Consider the following 20,560-nt stretch of genomic DNA (forward strand, 5'->3'; position numbering starts at 1 on the left):
AATTTAAATAGTTTAGATAGCTTCAATACTTGATATTAAACTTTTTTGATTGATTGAACTTGGTTTCTAGATTGATATGGGTGAAAAAGTTATCATTTATGTCTATTTGTGAGTATTTTTGCCTTTAAAGGCAATAATACAAATTAAACTTTTGGATGGCTTTCAACAGTTTGAATGGTTTTAATCCATAATATTAAACTTGTTCAAATAATTGAATTTAGTTACCATGATTGAAATGTGTGAAAGGCCAAAATGCTTTTATTTACGTTTGCGTCTGTTTAAGACTATGATGTTATAAAGGGGCCAAAATATAAATACATGATATTAACATTATTCAAAATTTTTGAACTTGATTGACAGGCATGATATGCGTGAATAAGTTGCAGTTGATATGTATCCTATCAAATAACAAATGTTTTTGTATAGGAGATTGAGATGGGTGGTCAAATTAGATGTGTGAAACTTTTTTGCTTAACACACACAAAAGACGGATCTTACATGAATGTCGAAACACAAAAAATTATGATAATTTGTAATATCTATTTTAACAGAAAGTAAATATTTATTCTTTTTAACATATTATCAATTAATCATTAACTTTGATAATTGTATATGACTATTTTACAGGAGAAAGCAAAAGAGAAAATGGTTGTTGAGATTGAAGTAGCATCTGATGGTTCTCTCAACATACAAGAATTAAAAAATTAGATATTCATAGAAGTTGCTGGAAAAGAAAGGCATAGATGGGTTCGAGACATTAGATTGGGTCCAACACCATCTACCTACTATGGACGAAGCTCTCAACAATTTACATTCTCAGCAAATCAGTCTTCGTGAGATATTTTGATATTGAAAGAGGAGTTACAAACATGCAACAACGTTTCTAGCAAAAGGAAGCAGAAAGAGAACAGGAGCATGTCAAAATTGAGGAAGAACATGCTAGAATAGAGTAAGAGCATGTAAAATTTCAGCAGTTGCATGATCGATTTGATCATCTTATGAATTTTGTGCAACAATAATTTTCATAAACTGATCTCGGTGGTCTTCCAACTCAAAATATTTAAACATTTAGTATCAAAATTTAGTAAATATTTAAATTTTTTAATATCAAAATAGCTTACAATGAAGTGTTAAAAATTGTATGCTATTATTCAGTAAGTTCTTGAACACACTAGTGACCAAGGTGAAAATATTCTTTCATCTATTTACAGCTTTCAAAATGTATGCAGTCATCAATTTTATACATTTTAATTTTTATTTTATTAATGTGTTAAAAAATTTTGAATGTTATTAAACTAATTATTAAATTTTGTGTTAATTAGATGCATATTTGAATATTAATTAAGTTTATATTAATTTCAGTATCTGAATTTAAGCTTGTTTATGAAAATAATAAATATTAACAAAAACTTTTTATTTAAATTTTTTTTTTAATTTTACGGTGTCTGTATTCAAGAATATCGCTAAATGAATAATTTAGTGGCGTTTACTCCATAAAACGCAACTAAAAGTAGCAGCGTTATTGCTAAAATCGTGATAAATTAATGACGTTTTTCTGAAACAAATGCCACCAAAGTAACGGTATTTTTCTGATAAAAATACTATTAAATTAATGGCGTGTCAAAAATACAAATGCTACTAATATAGCAATGTTTTATAGATACAAATGCCTCTAATGTAGTGGCATTTTTTTATATACAAATGTCGTTAATATAGAGGCATTTTTCATATATAAATGCCGCTAATGTAATGGCGTTTTATAGAAAATGTCGTTATTTTTCGTGACGCATGTATAGCCAACACTCTAATTGACGTTTTTCACAAACGTTGTAAATCTTTTAGTGACATTTATAAATGCCGTTAAATGTAAAAATAAAAAAAGTCACTAAAAACCAAAACCCCTATAGTGTTTATTCTTCTGTCAGAAGTTTATAACTACTTTTAATACTATTATAGCCATGTGCTTATCCTATTCATAAACATTTACAAGAAAAATCCCAATTCTTTTTGTTGAAGTGGTTCTACTTCTATGTTTATATAAGTAGAGTTTTCATTATAACTCAATTACTTTAGACATTTAAAAGTCCATTAAGAGTATAAAAACTCATCATTTTCATGCAATGGATTACACTAGTTTCTAAAATTTAAATGGATTTTACTAGTACTTAATAGACGCATAATAATAATAATTTGTTTTTACTCATTAAACTTTGTAATTAGATGTTACTAATTCAAAGTTGGGTTCCCATTATTAGTGTCTAATAGTAAGGGTTTAAATCCATTCTACTTATAGTACTACTAACCAAATATCTTGGAATTCAATTTTCTTTTATGGTAGTTACCTCACTTAAGATTGAATCTCTAATATAATAACTTTAGGCTAATATGTCCAAACTTTTCATTTTGCATATTATTTATATGCTCTAGACACTGTTGTCTCGTTCTTATCATTTTAAGAAATAGTTAGTTTTGGTTATGGCCATAACTCTATTCATTAATTTTAACCATTATATTTTCATACTTTTATACATTTTTAAATAATTATACTTCTAGTACAATTAGATAAACTCAATGAATAAACCAAATAATTTTAGTCCTTTTAAGATTTTCTAAGGACCTTTTTATAATTTTACATTAAGTGTCTAAACTTATTAGCTTGTATAATTTGCTCATAAAATTATACTAAAATCTTGAAATACTATGGTCGTAATTTTTATTTCTTTTTATTCTTATCAGCCTTACCATGTGCAAGTATGCATTCTTTTATTAAAGAATGTCTCATTCAATTATTCAAGATATTATATATACTTAATCAAGTTGCCATTTCATTTATCTTTTCACTATTTGGTGTTTTTTTTTTCTTAAGTAGGAGGCTTCCAAACCAACTCTTAGCGAATGATAACTAGCAAATATCTTAATATTTTTATAAAAGTTTCAAAACTTTTATATTTTAACTCAATATAAAAATTTATATCAATAAGTAGATTTCAAATATAATATACTTCTATAGTTTCCTTTTAAAACTTTTATGTCAATTCATAAATATTTATATGAATCTATTTCATCATGGACACTATTAATAATTTTTTATTACCATGAACAAAACCATTTCCATCACCCAAATGGATCAAATAGCATTCTTTTTGCTATTATAAAAGTTTTCATATTCATAAAATCTTTGAATCACTTATGACTTCCAAAGTAAATATACTTTAAAATTTTCACTATATAAAATCATAGATGATAAATCATTTGTACAATCAATGAATTAGACCATATACATAACAAAAAATTACCATAATGTGATCAAGATTGTAACATCAATTTTGGTTTATGGCTATTTCAAGCTAACCATAATAATCCACATCATACTTACAAATCATATAGATTTGGCTATTGAAGTTATCTCATTTATAATGATAACTTTTTGTGAAAACCAACTATCACAAATGTTATCATGAGTTTTCAATGCATATAGTAATTACTTAATGGCCAACTCCAAGTTCATGACAATTGAAACCTTTAAACTTGATTTCAAATTTTTATGAGAATTTTATTTCTCCACCATTATGCAGCCTATATATTTATGTTATTTACTACTTTTAATTGGTCATAACATTTTCGAATATATAATAAATTCAAACTTTACTCATAGGACTAATATGCCTATTTACAATAAGAGTTTATAGTATATTTAACTCTAATTTCAACTACTTTCACAATCATTTTGTGACCAAGATGTTCATATCTAGATCATCATATTAATGCAAGTCACGAAACATAAATCCAAAGAATCATTTTCATAAATTAGTATAAATAATAATTATAATATGAGTTTTACTCATATTTCATGCAAAAATTTGTGATGAATTTCATTGGTTAAATCATTGATTGGCTAACTCTAAGGTTTACAACTTTCACAAACCAATATTGTTATCTAAGCCCATATGTTAATATGGTATATAACTAGCAACATCTTTGCCGTTGTCATGAAACTATTGGAAACCTTGGAAACTTGTTCATTTTTCATTTTAATAGCTTGCAAAAGGCCATTTTTTTCGGGTACAAGAAGTAAAAATATCTTTATTGTGTTTAACTAATAATGTATTAACTGGATGATGGCATTCTATCTCTATAGTTCATATCTTTCCTATACATATAAAGAAGAAAATTCCATCCCATTCAATTCATTTTCGTAATATATGGCAAATTATACCAATATTCTTCATGCATCACAAAATGGAATTAAACACATGTATGTATTGGTGCCTTAGAAACATTGAATATGCATATTCTTTTCTAATTTATAAACATGCCTAATTAGACATTGATGGACATCCTTCAAAATGTTAGTAACCATCAAATACTTCAATATTTTTTAATGAAATGCCTTTTCGTTTAGTCAATATCTCATATGCGAAAAGCAACAATATTTTTTGTAATAATTGATTAACTCTTTGACAGTTATTTATGATTTTCACTTTGTGATTGTTCACAATAAAATTTTATTTTGTAAAATTACTTCTAGTGTAATGTACCTAGCATGCAAAATACATGTCACACTACCCATGTTTCTGATAATAATAATTATTTAGTTTATTATCTACCAATTAATCCATGAAAACATCATATCTCAATAATAATTATTCATCTACGTCAATTTAATATTTTGGTTTACATGAAAATTGAACAATAGTTGAATTTGAACAAATAATAAATTTTTTAAAAAATATATCAATCTTTAATTTATAAACGATCAACAAATATAGAACCATATAAATAGCTTGACTCAACTTATTATCTCAATTTTGGTGCCATGATTTAATAATAAAACTAATTTTATAGCCAAATCTTATTTTTTGTATATATTCTCTACTTGCATCTAATTTCTCATGGTAAACCCTTTACCCATTTCTGATTATTTTCGTAAAAAATCAAGAGACGATTGCCTGTTCTATATATAACCAAGACATGACAATTAAACAATTGGCCATTTCATTAGAAGCCAATTTAATTCACTACTTAATAATAAGTGATAATTCTTTTGGTCATAAATCAATTCATGTCTTTCTCTTTGATGTTTTCAGGCTATTTTTCATTCCAATCTTTATAAGCATCTATTTTTCAAATAAATATAATACAATTTATTTAATCTAATTGTGGAGTTAATTTTCGTATATGTATAAACTTATGCAATGCAATCAATATTTTGTATATTGTGTTTTAACTTTACACACTAATGAAATAAATTGTTAACGTATTTATTTCATTCAGTTAATCTTTTTACTAGCAGTTATATAAAAAATAAAATATATACCTCTAATGAAGATCTGTATGAAAATTAACATTTTGGTCTATAGAAACAATAATCCTTTGACACCTTGAGCCTTCTCTAATATTGATCTCTAAATCATACCAATTTCTTTTCCTTGTATCTACCTCATACAAAATATAAATTTTTCATAATTACCTTTAAATTGTTAGAAAAATAAATAAGAAAAGGGAAATAATAGAAAAGAATTTTGGCTTTAAGGCGTGAAAAACACTTTCTTAAAAGCAATTATGCCTTTAGGATACAATAAAATCTCAAACTCTCCAATTAAAAGTAGTAAAAATGATTATACTGAAAGATCTATTTATAATAAATGAATAGACATAGACTTTTATTCAAATGGTTATGACCTTTTGTATAATCATGACATTTACGAATAACAATCTATTTATATTTAAATAGTTATAACAATTTATCATATGATAATTATTTCTGTTCAAACATAATTATTTAAAATATAAATAAAATCAAAATTAATTTTATTCATCAATAATTAAATATTTCTATATAATGTGGGATGCACCACATTTTAAATTACCAACTTATACTTTTTTATTGGCTTATCATCAAGCTCAAATTTATTGTTGTTGACGCAGATGTAACATAGCACAAGGAACATTTAATTCTTTGCAACTACAAAAACCACTTTGCTAGACCTTAAGATGGCATGTATAACTGCAACATACTCACTTGAAACTTATTTTCTTGCTTAGCCGTTTTGGAGGTATTTCCCCCAAAAAAAGAGTTTTTCTGTATGTACCTGCAACATATAGACTCCCCTATTACTGAAGCTTTAAAATAGTATATCAGGAAAGCAAGTCTAAACTATTCACTTTTATTAGCATTTTGTTTAAGCCAAACTATCTACTTCTCTTAAATGATGCAGAAATAATAGTTAGGAAATCAAGATTTTTGTTAGAAAAAATAAATAAGATAAGAGAAATAATAGAAAAGAATTTTAGCTTTGAGGCGTAAATAACATTTTTTTAAAGGTAATTATGCCTTTAGGATACAACAAAACCTCAAACTTTTTAATAAAAAGCAGTAAAAATGGTTATATTGAAATATTTATTTATAATGTATAAACAGACATAAACTTCTATTCAAATGGTTATGACCTTCTGTATAACCATAACCTTTGTGAATAATAATCTATTTATATTCAAATAGTTATGACCATTTGTCATATAGTAATTGTTTCTATTCAAACATAGTTATTTAAAATATAAAGAAAATTAATACAAAAATTAATTTTATTCATCAATAATTAAATCTTTCTATCCAATGTGGGATGCATCACATTCTAAACTACCAATAATCCCTTACTAGTTTGGAATGTTGGTGCTTAAGTTTTATCTTTCACACAAATAAATATTATGAATATAAGAAAGTATCTCTCGATTTAAACATTTAATTAGTGTATATATCTTAGAATTCTAACGAAGTTGATGTATAAATGATATTCAAAATGAAAAGTTTGAACATATTAGCCTAAAATGATTATATTAGAGATTGAATCACAAGTGAGGGTAATTACCATAAAAAAAATTGAATTATAAGATATTTGGTTAGTAGTACTACAAGTAGAATGGATTTAAACCCTTACTATTAGACACCAATAATGGTAACCCAACTTTGAATTAGTAACCTTTATTTACAAAGTTTAATGGGTAAAAACAAGTTACTATTATGTGTTTGTTAAACACTAGTAAAATCCATTCAAATTTTAGAAACTAGTACGATCCATTGCGTGGAAAAGAATGAGTTTTTATACTCTTAATGGAGTTTTAAATGTCTAAAGCAATTGAGACATAATGGAAACTCTACCTATATAAACATAAAAGTGGTGTCATTTCAATAAGAAAAATTAGGGGCTCTCTTATAAATGTTTATAAATAAGATAAGCACATAGCCATAATAGTGCTAAAAGCGGTAATAAACCTCTGACAGAAGAATAAATAAGTATTATGTGTGTTATATCTTCAATTTTAACATTAGAAGCTGACATTTAATATGTGGACATGCTTCATACATTGTTGCCTTATTTTTATCATTTTAAGAAATAATTGATTTTAGTTGTGGCCATAACACTATATTTTTTAATTTCAACATTTTTTCCATACTTTTATACATTTTTAATACAATTATACTTTTAGTATAACTGGATAAACTCAATGAATAAACCAAACGATTTTAATCCTTTTAAGATTTTAAGGACATTTTTATGACTTTACTTTAATATGTGTTTAAACTTATTTAGCTTGTATAATTTGTTCATAAAATTATAATAAAATCTTACAACACTATGGTGGCAATTTTTATTTCTTTTGATTCTTATCACCCTCACCATATGCAAGTATGCATTGTTTTATTAAAGAATATCTGATTCAGTTATCAAGAAATCATATATACTTAATCAAGTTGCCATTTCATTTATCTTTTCACTATTTAGTGATTTTTTTTTAAGTAGGAGGCCTCCAAATCCACCCTTAATGAAAGATAACTAGATTGATATCTTAATATTTCAATAAAAATTTTAAAACTTTTATATTTTAACTCAATATAAAAGTTTACATCAATAAGCAGATTTCAAATATAATCATGCTTTTATAGTCTCTTTTTAAGACTTTTATGTCAATTCATAAATATTTATATGAATCTATTTCATTATGGACACTATTAATAATTTTTTGTTACCATGAACAAAACCATTTTCATCACCCAAATGGATTAAATAGCATTATTTTTGCTATTATAAAAGCTTTCAACTTCACAAAATCTTTGAATCACTCATGACTTTCAAAGTAAATATATTTTGAAATTTTCATTATATTGTCACTTAGGTAGAAAGAATTCTTAGGTCTCCCAGTAAGGATGCATTTGGAAGAACTTTCAAATTTAGAGATGCACCTTGTATGGTAACACAGTCCACAGCACTCAAGTAAACTAGAATTTCATAAGTTGTCTATGCAACAGTTATAAACATCTTTTCCAAAGAAACTATAGTAAGGATATTGTCCATATACCTTCATAGATAAATTGATGGGAGACCTTGGTGCACTAAAGTTTCTCTATGGTGTCTTTAGACATGATAATCTTGAAGAAAACCATTCATAAGTAGGTAAAAATGAGCCATACCCACCGAATGTTCTTTACATTTTAAAAGGGAAAAATTTTGGTAACATTTGCTCCCAACATTATCCCCATGGTCAAGCAAAGCATTCTTATAGGAATTTACTACACTTTGTTCCCAACCATTTTCAACTAAACTACTCTACTTAACCTATTTCTTTTTTTTACCACTATTTCTGTTCCTTTTGAATATTGACTTTAAAGAATCATCCTTTGTAGAGTCAGAGGAAAATAACCTACCTCTTGATGTATTTTCATTACCTTCCACATAAACATCACATGCCCTTGTAGTGGCTTTTATAGAGTCAGCAACATTCATTGAATTAGATAGAGCTGTCTTCTAAAACTACCAATTAAAGGAATGCCACTATTTGCAGCATCATTTTTTCGTGGACCATTCTTTATGGTTGATGTAAGCTTTTTTGGATAGGAGGTCCTCATGAGAGATGAAAAAATGAATTCAACTGGTAAACCCCTTGCTTCTTCAAAGTTTGTTCTGATTTTACGAAAACCAGAAACCATTGAAAAGTTAAAAGTTGTTGCCATCAAAATTTATCCAATTTCATTATTCCTTCTCGATGAACCAAGGCCATCCAAAGATTTTTTTTTTTTTAGATTAGGACTTTTCTTGAGTTTACTTAGTTATTGGTTCCTATCAATATTTCTAACTTTTTTAATGCCACAAATAGAATCATTCATACTTTTTTTGTTTGATGTACCATCACCATCATTTCTATGAGACTGCTTTCCCTCAATCTCTAAAACTCGTAACTTTTTTTCATTCCTATATCCACTCTCACTACTTTCTTCTTTCATAAATATATCATGCCCATTTTGATTGTCCTGTTTATCCTTCAATTTTTTTCTTCACAGAAGCCCTTTTATCACATATTCTTATGTTTAATAACCTACCATCTGATGAGGCCTCAATTTGATCTATAAGTTTCTCCACACAAACCGCTGATGCTTCTTTCATACCATGCTTTACATCCCCAGAATTAGAGCACTCATTATAATTTTGCACACTTCTTCCATTTGCTTAAGTTAGCAAGCTAGTGCTTGAACTAAAACCCACCCTTTTGGGGTTTAAGTTAGAACTGTGATACTTATTAGTAGTGCATATAACTTTTGTTTTGGTTTTTTTTAAACCTTCATATGCATATAAACCAGACTCCATCGTTTTTTTTTTTGCTTGCTTGGTTGCACTTCCAATTGGATGTTTTTCTTTCTGTTCGAAGGTGGATTTATTCTTGAGATTTGATTTAACAAAGAATTGTGTCATGTCACTTAAGCTCTTATTTTTCAAAGATTCACTATAAGAAAATAGAAGATTAGTGGCAGTTTTGTAGTGGTGTTTCACTTACAAACGTCAACGTCGCTAGCTTTCGTGTTTTTATAAAACTTAAGGCGTTTATTATCAAAACGCCACTAAATATTTAAATAGTATCATTGTTACTTATAAACACCATTAAAGACAAAAATTAGTGGTGTTTATCGACTAAAACGTCTTAAATAATCTTTTCTAAAAAATTATAGTGATTATTGAAAGTATTTTTTTACAGAAAATACCATGAATAATCTCTTTATAAAAAATGGATAGAGGATAATTGAAGGCGTTTTTGGTAGACAACACTTTAAATAATCCTTTCATAAAAAATAACAACGATTATTGAAGGCATTTTTTACAAAAAAAAAAATACCTTTAATAATTCTCTTAAAAAATTGTAGAGGATTATTAAATGTATTTTTGATCAAAAATACCTTTAATAAATCTCCTTATCAATAAATCTATTAAAAATTGAGTAGCCTTGTCAATTAGAGTATACGATCATTAAACATAAAGTTATAGGTTCGATCCCTCCCTTAAGCATTTTTTAGATTTTTTAAAAGATTATTAAAGGTATTTTTGACTAGAAACGTATTCAATAAATTGCCTCTAATTTTTTAGGAGAATTATTGAATGTGTTTCTGGCTAGAAACTCTTTCAATAATCCTTAGAAAAACCTAAAAAATGCTAAAGAAATGAATCGAACTTATAACCTTATGATTAATGACTATATGCTTTAACCGATAATACTACTCCATTTTTGGCAGATTATTGACAAGAAGATTTATTAAAGGTGTTTTGTACAAAAAAAATGCTTTCAATAATCCTCTACAATTTTTTAGAGAAATTATTGAAGGTATTTCTGACAGAAAAATACCTTCCATAATCACCTATATTTTTTATGAGCAGATTATTCAATGTATTTTTTGCTTAAAATGCCTTCAATAATCTCTCATAAAAAATTGAAGGGAATTATTGAAAGCGTTTTGTGAATCCCTTCATAAAAAATGAAAAAGATTATTGAAGGCATTTTTTTACAGAAAATGCCTTCAATAATCTCCTCTAAAAAATTGGAATGGATTATTGAATGTGTTGTTGGTAAAAAAATACCTTCAATAATCTCCTTATCAAAATTTAAGGGAATTATTGAAGGTATTTTTTATAGAAAATACCTTTAATAACCCTCTTTAAAAAATTTAAAAGGATTATTGAAGGTATTTTTTGTCTGAGATGCCTTCAATTATCGTTTTTGCAAATAATGATATTTTTTTTAAGTAAACACCGCTATCGTGAAAAAATGGTGTGGCTAAAATTTTTTCCTAAAATTGAAACCCCCTCTTTCTTCTCTATAATTTCCTTTCTTTCCCTAACTTTTTTTTTTGGAAGAGAATAGTGAGAAAGAAAATTCAAATCAAGAAGATTGACAATGTAGCAACGAGGCAAGTGACTTTCTTAAAGAGGAAATGAGGACTTTTCAAAAAAGTTCATGAGCTTTCCATTATTTGTGATGCTGAGATAGCTCTTCTAGTTTTTTCAATCGCTGGAAAGCTTTTTGAGTATTCTAGCACAAGGTTGCTCTCACTTATCTCATATCTATATGTGAATGCTTTACTTTGATTCTTGCTCTATCTCTGTTGGTTTAATATAGAAATCATTGCCTGTTGTTTGATTTAATATGTTGAATGTACTTGGGTGAATGTGAGAGAAAGTGAAAAATGTAATTGTTTTGAAAAAGATCCTTTAAATCAAGAGAACTGTATAAAAGTATAAATTCATGATAACTGAATGTACTTGAATCTTGTATTTTATTACAAAAAGAACTTTTTTTGATAATTTGTCAGAAGCTGAGGGGTTTTGGGGTGGAAGGCCATGGCTTCACATAGATATCTGTATGATATTTGTTGATGCTTGTTCATACTTTTCTTAACCTTGTTTAAGCCATATTTTATGACTAGTCAGCTGTCTTATAAGAAGTTTGTGCTTTCCATATATATTTGCTAGTGCAACTAAGAGCACAAACTGATATTTTACCTTTCATTTTTCTTGTTAGAATTTGATTTGCTATCATTTTTATTTTCTCTCCAACCAAACAGCTTTTAATTTTAGTTTTTTTAATTGAATCTTGTTACAATTTTAGGTTCCTACACTCTTTTTGAATGTTCTTTAAGGTTTTTATAATGAAATTTACAAATTCTCATGATTTCCTTTTCAAATTCTATAAAATTCACATTGAACTCAAATCTGGTTTCAAAATTGCACACCTAACCTATCTTCAGTCTTTTGATCAAAATTCAGTGAATTCTAGCTTGATTTACTTCAAATTTTTTCCTAGATTCCTAGTTCATATAGCTATATTTCAGTAAAAATTCAGCCTCAAATTCAATCTGAACAAATACAATTAATTCTTTAAATTTAAGGCTAAATCCAGAAGGCAGAAATGATCAATGCATGAGAACTTGATAAATGATGATCATCTCTCCTTCTAGGTGTTCGATTTGATTCTCTCATACTTTACATTCTTAGTTTTACATGTATATTCATTATTTTTTAATTGATTGCATTTATTTTCATGAATTCATTTGGTGTTTGGATAGATTTAGTTGTTAATGCTTTGTTTTTCTCTATTTTGAATATCACTTGAGTTGCTAGTTCATTAAGCTAGTATTTCTCTATTTTGCTACCATTTTCTTGTTGAATTTTGTAGCAAACTTGATTGATGAATTGTTTCTTAGCTCATTTCAAGTTCATTTTCATTATAAGCTTCTAGACCTAATTTTTTCTTTCATTAACTTAGTGAATTTTCGTTGAATTTCACTTTATATTTTAGTTGTTTCTAGTTAATTCTTGTATTTTCTTGCACTTTTTGTTCTTCAAATCAGTTTCCTTTTGGTTCCTTAATTGATCTTTTCAATTCCAGTTTATTATCACTTGTTTTAGCATCAATTAGATGTAGATCAATTAATTCATGTTTGGTTATAAGTTAGTTGTTAGTTGCAGTTTTGTGTTTTTTCATTACAATGTGCAATTTTTCTTCAACTTTTGCTTTTCAAATTGATTTCTCATGATTTTTTTTATGGATCTTTGAAATTCCAGCTTGTTTTGAAGAAAATTTAAAGGAACAAAAAGAAAAATTTAGATTTAATATACCGGTTTTGAGATGTATTCTATTTCAATTATATGTGTGTGTTTAAGGTTGGAGTTAGATTTGTTTTGAACCAATTGCTTTAAAGTTTGGGCTACTACACTTGTAATGTTGATAACTTATTTGTAGAAGAATTTTCTTTATTTAATGTATCCTGAAGTTGATATGTGTTAAGATACTCTTACTTGTTTATTTGAATAAAGATCTAAATGTGACCAAAAGGTTATTTTATCCCAAAAGTCAAGGAATTTGGGCTTTTTCCATAAATTGGTATGATTGAAAAAAGGTAAAAAAAAGATGTTCTAGCTTCAAGCTTTTAATGTCAAAACAAGAAATTAAGTTAATTATTTTAGTATGACCCATTATAAAAAATTTAGTTTCAAGATTTAATCTAATTATTTTGTCACACTTATAAATCACAGTCATCTTGCTATAAACTATTGAGTTTGGGAGTTATATGCAACATGCCCTTTGTGTTTATATGTCTTTCAATCAAAAACTTTGTTGTTGATGTCATCCCCTTGAATCTTATTCTTTTTCTGCTTTTGTATCATAAAATAACATGGCTAGCATATTTTACATGTGTATGCCAATTGGATATGCACTCGAATGTGTTTACAGTGGAATACTAAGTTTTTTTTTCTAGCTTTTTTATAGGTATTTGTTAAATTGATCTCCTTAATTCCTTCCTAGTTTAAGAATAAAAGAACCATCCTTATTTCAAATATGCCAAGTTTTACTACTATCCATATTTTATGATGCTCTATACTCTGCCCATACTTTAATCTGAGATAACTAGCTAACAGGTTGGCAGTCGTTTAAATTGGCATTTTGCATTTTGGGTGGAAACCATTATAATCCTTCCATTTGCTATTCTGGATTTTATTATGAAGCCTTTGCAGTTGAAAGGTGCATACTGTAGACCTATCAACTTGGATTGGTCCTCTATACTTTTTCTAATTACTTTCTAATGATTCCATGATACAGTTTTTGTTGCTACTAAGTCTAAAAAAGCATTTATCTCTATAGACACAACTGTACCATCAGTTTAAGGTGCAACATAATTGATTTATCCATTACACAATTTGCATTTCCCTCTTGAAACTTTGTTTCGTGGTCATTTTACTTTGAAGGATTGGTTTATTTCTTTCTTGAAGCATTTGAATCCATTTATTTCTATGAATTTATTTATGAGCTGAAAATATTATTTGAAATGGTTTATCTTATAAACTTCATGGAATCAAATAATCTTTATCTTTTTCCAATGCAATCAAACATGAATTTGATTGAAGATCTATCTCTCAGCCTTTCGTATATTCTCTTTCCCTCAAATTATATGACACTGCATTTCAAGTCTAGCAATTTCATAATGAAATATGCAAAATGGAAGAACTATAATTATGAAAGGCATTTTCGTGAAATGCACTCAGAGAGGGAGTGTACATCCTTTTAACTTATGCATTTATCTTGATCATTGGCCAAAAAATATACCTTTGTTTGTTGCTTTAGTTAAATCTATTTCTCTGTTATTTTTGCATGTATGTAACAATAAGATCTTGTGTATCTTCCCTGATTTTATCTTGCATTACAAATTTTGTTATGGAGATACTTTTTATAGCTTACCTAGTGACATTTTATGGAGAAGATAAATGAAATGTACAGTGATGCATTTCTAACAACAAATTTTGAGGTTCCTGGAGAAATGTTCTCTTTAGCAATGAAAGCCAAAAGGAGGAATAGGTGTTGTAGGCTCCATTCAAAGCAAGTGCGACTCCTTCCATGTAGTCCGTTGATGGGCAAGAGGAAAACAAATGCAAAGTGGAATGTTATTGTATGTATTAAACTTTGTGTTACATGTATATTGAAACAAATCATGTATTTAAATATTTATAATATTCAGTTTATGAATTTAAATTCAATTTTATTTCTTTTAACAATTTTTATTTAATTATAATAAATATTAAAAGAAAATTAAAAAAGGTAAAACTTTCGATTTAGCGGCATTTGTATTTAAAAATGCCACTAAATGTTGAATTTAGTGATATTTGTATCAAAAAATACTGTTAAATTTAGTGGCATTTTTACTACAAATGCCGTTATTTTCAGTATTTAGTGACATTTTTAAATACAAATACAATTAATTTAGCGACATTTTTTATACAAACGCCATCAAAGTAACGGTATTTTTCTGATAAAAATGTCACTAAATTAACAGTGTCTTAAATATACAAATTTAGCTAAAATAGCGATATTTTTTAGATACAAACGTCGTTAATATAGCAGTGTTTTATAGAAAATGCCGTTATCTTTCTAACGCGTGTATAATCAACACTCTAACTGGTATTTTTCATAAATGCCATAATTTTTTTAGTGATGTTTATAAACACCGTTAAACTTTAAAAAAAATGCCATTAAAAACCTAAACCCTTGTAGTGATTCTTGCTATAATTTTATTTTAGTGTTTGACATCTGACTCAGGCCACTGCTACCTGCCTTCTGTACTTCCTTCGGGCCATGTTTCTTCTTCCCTCTAATATGTGAGGCTTGAGAACTGAAACTAGAATTGTTCTGATCAAGATGCTGAAGATGAGCGAAAGTTACTAATGACGTAGTTCCATTTGCATGATTTTGTGGGTTGTTTTGATTTTCAGCAACTGAAACCTAGTATAATGCATTGAGAGCTTTTGTTGTCTTCTCCTTACCAATGTCACACTGGTTCATTCTAGGCGGCCAGTTAAGCATGCTACACAACCACTTCTCAGGGAGTTGTTCTGTTCTAGTATCAAAAGGCAAAAGTCGCCACTTGTGACAACGATCGCACTGAACCCAATTTTCTTGTATGGCTACAGAAGCAGTTGTTGCTGGTACTGGTGGTACTGTCTGAGAGGCAAGTATCTTATCGTTGACGTGAGGAACCACACCTAGAGCATCCATTCCCAACAGCTGGTTATCAACTATTCTACCACTAAATGTTTCCTTCAATTTATCCAAATAGCCATTCTGCTCCATCTCAAAATTCATTGGACCAGAATCTTTTTTTTTATTCTAAAAATGCCTCATTGACAGCTCCATTTGGTAACTTTTCTGTTCGAAATTTGTTTCCAATGCATCTCTATGATTATCTCAGACCTTATTAATATCCTTCTGCAATTTATGAATCTTTTTTTTTAAGAAGAAAAAACCCTGACTAAAACTAGTAGTATCTTTAGATGTTGCACCCACATCGAGTCTCAAACTTTCTTTCATCGAATTAGCAGTTAGCCCAGTATTTTTGCTACCTTTGGACTTCTTGCCCTTAAATAATGTCTTTTCCTTCTTGAAGGGAGCATTTGTTTTATTCTATGCACGAAATGTAGCTATTTGCCTAACCTTTTTTTTTAATTTTTCTTATGCGAAATATAAATTTTTCATAATTACTTTTAAATTGATAAAAAAAATAAATAAGATAAGAGAAATAATAAAAAATAATTTTAATTTCGAGGCATGAGGAGCACTTTTTTAAAGGTAATCATATTTTTATGATACAACAAAGTTTCAAACTCTCTAATTAAAAGCAGTGAAAATGATTATAATGAAATATTTATTTATAATGTATGAACAGACATAAATTTTTATTCAAATGATTATGATCTTCTATATAATCATGACCTTTATGAATAATAATCTATTTATATTCAAATAGTTATGATCATTTATCATATGATAATTGTTTTTGTTCAAATATAATTATTTAAAATATAAATAAAATTAATACAAAAATTAATTTTATTTATCAATAATTAAATCTTTCTATTCAATGTGAGATACACCACATTCTAAACTACCAACAATTTCTACATACAATTCTTGCAAGTTAGGCAAACGACCAGGGTAGGAAGGTAGTGGACCTGTAAGTTTATTGTTCTCCATATGTCTGCATGCACGTTAAAGGATGCAAGTTAGGAACCAGTCACTTTTCATTGGAAGCTCACAATAGAAAAAGTACCACAGTGAAATGCCAATCCTGCATTCCTAATCAAATTTAGTGCAAATGTACACCATAAAGTGAAGAGCTTACACAATTTTTAGATTGATAAGCCTACTCATATCAGGGAGTGGCCCTTTTAAGGAGTTGGAGTCCAGCCACCTAATGGAGATGAGAGCTTTTCAGTGGATTGTAACAGGATAAATTTTAGAAAATTAAGTCTCAGATGTTGAAAAATAACACTTACAACTCTGTCAATCCCTCCATCTGATTAAACTCCAAGGGAATTTGGCCATTCAGATTCTGTCCTGACAGCACACCGTTCCTTAGGTTAGTATAATTAATTTCTTCATAACATAACTCTTACATTGATTATTTTAGTCTTCTGGCTTCTGCACTTTCCATGTTTAACATGCAAAGTATTTTTTGTACCAGCATATCTAGTCAACTTTATCAACAGGAAAACATGATGAATTATCATCAAATCATGGTAAGTATGAGAAACCAGAAATGGTTGTGGAAATGCCGGTATCTCTAGTTCAAAAATCCTTCAAATTCTCTGAAGAATAGAATGACCATTGACCAGTCTAACAACAACAAACAAGGTTGTTTTGATAATCAAATGTATGCAGTAAAGAGTACTAAGTTCTGAAGCAAAAAAGAAATTTACGAACTTTGAATGCATTACATTTTTGTTATTCTTGGTGCTGTTGTTGAACTACAATTTACCGATTCCCGATAAGCTGGAACACAAGGATCACCTCCTTCATTGCCCAAACGCTTTCAGCAGACATATAGTGAATGGCATTGAGAGTTGTCACTGACAATTGAAGAAATAATGAGTCAATAGATCATTTTGTGAAGCAAATTCCTTGAATATACATGCTAATTTGCAATATGATCAAATTGTGATTTTCCATTGCCCAATTAATCTCTCCTCTATACAGCTGGCAACAGCTAGAAAAATTTTTATAAAATCAAAACAACTGAACGTCATCTTACCATCTCACCTATCAGTCTTTGCAGCAACCTGCTGGTATTTACTTATCTCAATTGCATTAAGGAGTGGTCCTCTGGTAGAATCATTAGTGTTGGAAAAGATGAATGATAGAACGAAATTCAGAGTAACATTCATGTAGCTGGGTTCATAAAGTATGTAGCTTCCATTGGCATTCTCAGATATATTTACCAAAGAATTGCTATAATAAGAAATTCAGGCTTGTGCAGCCTGAATTTCTGGGTTTCATTTGGAGCAAAGTCTTCAATTTCTGCTAAGTATGCATAGGCTTGATCGTTGGCAGGGAAACCTTCCAGGTTCAATCTGTAACTGAGCTCTCCTTCAGTGCCAACAACTGCTGTTTGCATTACTTTAACAGGTGGATATTCTCTAGTCCTTGTATCGATGTTTTTTGATGTCCTGATTCTTTCCGTTCCAGGGGCCATTCCCACAAGTAAATTTTGTCACCTATCAAGATCAGATTCCCAAATTCTGTCATAAGGATCATCTAGGTACCTGAAAATGCAAAGTCAGTTTCTATACATAAGCACTAATGCCATCAAGTGGCTCTATATATTTGCAGTAAAACCAGCCTTGACGCAAAGCAGTTCAGAATGTTAAAATTGACGAGCACCAATTCGTTCTGTTTAGCCTGTATATCTAACTATTTCTTTTGTTTTTTCTGCCTATCTTGCATTAAGAACCTGCAAACCAGAACTAAAAATGTTTCTCAACAAACAATTGTCAGATACCAAGGCGGCGGATACTTATCTCATTGCATCCTTAGTTAAAGCACCAAAGTTCACTCTAGCAGCAATGTTTAAGTAGCAATTATCCTCATAAATTGCGGCATACATAGAAAGATTCGAGGGCGGAGCTCAAGAGTGGATATGAGAGGATAAACAGTTGTTGCACAGCATATGCAAACATCAATAGAATTTGAAGGAGCCCTGATGATCATTTCATTCACATATATTCTTGAGGCATCCTGAATTATAACAGTTGCCCACGCAGTTACATTTAAGTAGAGCTCAAATTTAGGATATGGATCTTCATTTTCAGGGCTGTCATACTGAAATGTTGCACGAACTAGGTACCGCCTTCTCTCCTTGGTACTTAAAATGTAACAGTACTTGTTGTCTGATGGAAAGTCTCTTCGATTTCTATACTGCATCCAGTTTCCATTACGATTTTCTAGTTGAGCTACTTTGCCATGTTTCATGATGTCCATATCTGAACTCCATCCTAATCCAGTACTCGAGTCAGTGTAGTTACTTGTGCTTCCACAATCAATACTGATAAACTCTGCTGGGCACAATCAAATTATGATAATAGCATCATACACACACAGCAATTGCAAATTTGAGTTCATTTTGACATCTTTTCTCAGATTTTTTGCCTAGTTCTAAACTCATATTACATAACGGATGACTTTCTAGAATATGAATGCAATGCTTGCTTTAGCCTCTATTGAATTCATAGTATTACAGAAAGTTAAATGAACAAAACAATCCTGGAATTCCATTAATACAGAGGTTTAGTAACAAAACATATCTGTAACTTGGACACAGCAGAGTATATGAAGTAGAGATATAGTGTAACTGTTTAAATAAAGCCATTTAAGATCAAGAAAGCAAAAGTGATTCTTTTGATCATTTATTTGTAGGCTTTTAACTTTTTCACTAAATCATAAAACAAAGAAAATGTGGGTTTGAGTTCAGCATATAACCCTTCTTCACTCCTTTTTACCTGATTGATGAGTTTGTGCAATGTTCATTCATGTCTGTTTCTTTTGCCTTTTCTTATATTTTCTTTGATTTTGGAATCTCCTTTTCCTAAGAAATAAAGATTTCATGCTTACTTTCGATTAAAAAAAAAAAAAGGTAGTCCATAAATATAAAGAAAGAGTATAACATAAGCTCAACCAGAATAAAGGTTGGTAGAAAAATCAACCATGTTGCTATTGAACATTAATCTCTTTGTATTCTCAGAAAGAAATATCAAACTACTCTGCTGGATAATTTATTGCAAAATATTGACATATGAGGTTCAACATTGACCATTTCCTCATATGAAAATCAAATAAACGAAATTCAATTGAATGGCATCTGTCATTGGACAGAATAAAATTAAATTAAACTGTTATCTCAATTGGTAAAATTTAACCATGGAATTTTATCTCCCCAATAAAAAGTTAATATTGTTTTTCTACAAATGATGTGTAATTTGAATAACAAAAATGAATATAAATATTGAGAATTGAATCTTGAATTTATTAAATATTATTTTTAAAAATTTCGATAAATATCTGAATTAAATTTTGGATTATTAGATATTGTATATAACCAGGACAAATCCAAATGTTTAACTAGGATGTCCATAAACATTTTAAAATTTGAAATATAAAAAAATTAAATCTTTTTTTAAATATTTTCAAAAGTTTCCCTTATACACTGTATAATAAAATTAATATATTTATTGATAATTTTTTATATTATCATAAGTGGCATTTCCAATTTGTACCTTCAGCCCCATTTGTAGTTTTCATGTTCCTTTGTGGCCCAACTTGTCTCCTCTCCAGCTTTTCAGGCTTTGTGAAAAGCATGAAAGACAAAAAGCTCTTTGCATGCAAACATAATTTCTAAGATGGGTCCCCATTTCCATCA

The 20,560-nt window shown here is 28.7% G+C and overlaps 2 pseudogenes; both read right to left on the minus strand.

Annotated features, from left to right (window-relative positions):
* Positions 1 to 19,116, minus strand: part of LOC111317684 (putative LRR receptor-like serine/threonine-protein kinase At1g67720) — a 35,458-nt pseudogene extending 16,342 nt beyond the window's left edge.
* Positions 8,780 to 16,445, minus strand: LOC149520146 (uncharacterized; annotated as a pseudogene).
* Positions 19,117 to 20,560: the final 1,444 nt, after the last annotated feature.

Source organism: Durio zibethinus, chromosome 2, assembly GCF_047325235.1.
Source record: "Durio zibethinus cultivar Kanyao isolate XHJ-2024 chromosome 2, ASM4732523v1, whole genome shotgun sequence".
NCBI classification, from domain to species: domain Eukaryota; kingdom Viridiplantae; phylum Streptophyta; class Magnoliopsida; order Malvales; family Malvaceae; genus Durio; species Durio zibethinus.